Raw genomic sequence first — 1,961 nt, 5'->3', positions numbered from 1 at the left:
TGTTGCAGAGAGACAAACCTGATAAAATTCCAAATTTGATGCATCTTAAGTACAGATATAGCTGTGCCATGCAACTTTCTCAAACCAGCCACAAGTGATTTTTAAAATAACAGTGTAAAAGTAGCCCCGCAGAGAATATTTGCTGGAATCTACAGCTTTATAATTTAGAGTGTTAGCTCACTGTTTTGCTAGCCCTCAACTGTTTTGGTTGCCTCTCACCTCCCTTAGTTCCATTTTCAGTCCCCACAGGGAGCTCTTTTCCAATGATAATGCTCTAAAAGCCACATTTACACTTTTGTACCAAACAGCAGAGAGACAATTAGTGATTGACATAATGGGGCATGCAGTAGCTTGGAACTGAGTAGAGACAGCTGTAAATATTGTATTTCACCCATCAGTTGGCCAGAAAAATGACAGAAATTTATTACAATTGATAACTGTAGGATTTGTAAATAGTGCTGTTTCCATGAGAAAACATTTACCTATAAATAAGAAGAATTTCTTTGGAACCTTTGTATCGTCAGAAGATCAAAGTACAACTCCACTGAAATGGAAAAAAAAAAAAAGATGCTATAGTTTCTTTTTAGTGTTGAATGTGGGGATGACAACCATAATCCATCACTTGCTAAGAGGGATACATTCTCATCACGCTGAGTCTGTCTTGGGTCACTCACCACACATACCTTGCTGCAATTTGGACCCATCAGTTTATCTATACTGAAAGGAAACAGCAGGACCCCTCCAAAAAAACTGTGTTGATGAACACTGAGTCATCATGCCACACGAGCTACAAAAGTAACACATCCAAAAGAAAAAAAAAATATGAACAGCTGCAGACAATAAGTGAAACATGTTTTAATTCTCTCCCACTCTGAGCTTTACAAACAATCCTAAGATTATGCACATTTCATATTAATGATGACAGTTGTTTTATGCAACCATTCTGTAGTGCAGGTGTGACACCAGATGTAATAAGTCCCAGTACAATGACAGAAGTGTACCCAAGAATGTGACACAACTCAGCATGCTGCACTGGTTGGACAGGTTTCCCTGCTGTTCCTTCAGATACAGATTTAGATCACTGCAGCCCCCTGCTATTTTTTGCCAAATGTGGACAAACACTACATCCTTTGACAAGATTTAGCCCCAATTAAGGAGTCATATGCATACAAATTCAGAAAATATTTTCAGAGTCCAACCATCTCAATGTTTTTCCTTTGTGGTTTTCTCACAGCAGTTCCCTCATCTGGAAAATTTGGTCTGGGAGAGTATGGTAACTTTGGGTTTAATTAGTTGAACTAAACTTGATGAGATGGTGTGGTGTGCATCCAACCTAACATAAAACCTGGGGAGAGCTGAGTTTTCAGTTATCTTGCACTGTGAGCTGTCCTCATTAAAACACATCTGATGGTTGTCTGCAGAAGATTAAACGGAAAACACCATGAGGTGCTCTTATTATAAATACTGAGCTATGCTGATTACAAACAATAGCTTTCATCACCCCTGCTCCCGTTGCTTAACAAGTAGATATGCTCCCAAGTCCAGCTCCACTTCTTTGATGGTTCAACTGCAGACACTGTGGAGTTTATAAGTTAAAAAGACAGAAAATCAGAAATGATACATTCAGTCTATTTATTAAGCAAGAACAAAACCACCCATTTAGTGTTCATTCATTCAGTGACTAAACCACCAGCCTGACCCAGATGGTATGAAATGCAGGCAGGTATGCAGGCAGGTAGATGGAAAGACTTTGCATTCATCCAATGAGTCATTCTGTCATTTTTTATAGCTGGAGTCATTATGAAACACAAGGACGCATGGGGCAGGATGTATAAATGATGTGTATGCATAAAGACCAACATGTCCTTTTTCCTCCACATAAACGCATTTATTAAGTCTGTGAAGGAGCATAACTCACCAATACCTTGGATCTTCTTTTGAAATTCATTTTTCTTTTAACA

This window comes from Archocentrus centrarchus, chromosome 13, assembly GCF_007364275.1.
Source record: "Archocentrus centrarchus isolate MPI-CPG fArcCen1 chromosome 13, fArcCen1, whole genome shotgun sequence".
NCBI lineage: Eukaryota > Metazoa > Chordata > Actinopteri > Cichliformes > Cichlidae > Archocentrus > Archocentrus centrarchus.
The sequence above is the reverse complement of the archived record's forward strand: the minus strand, read 5'-3'. Positions refer to the sequence as shown.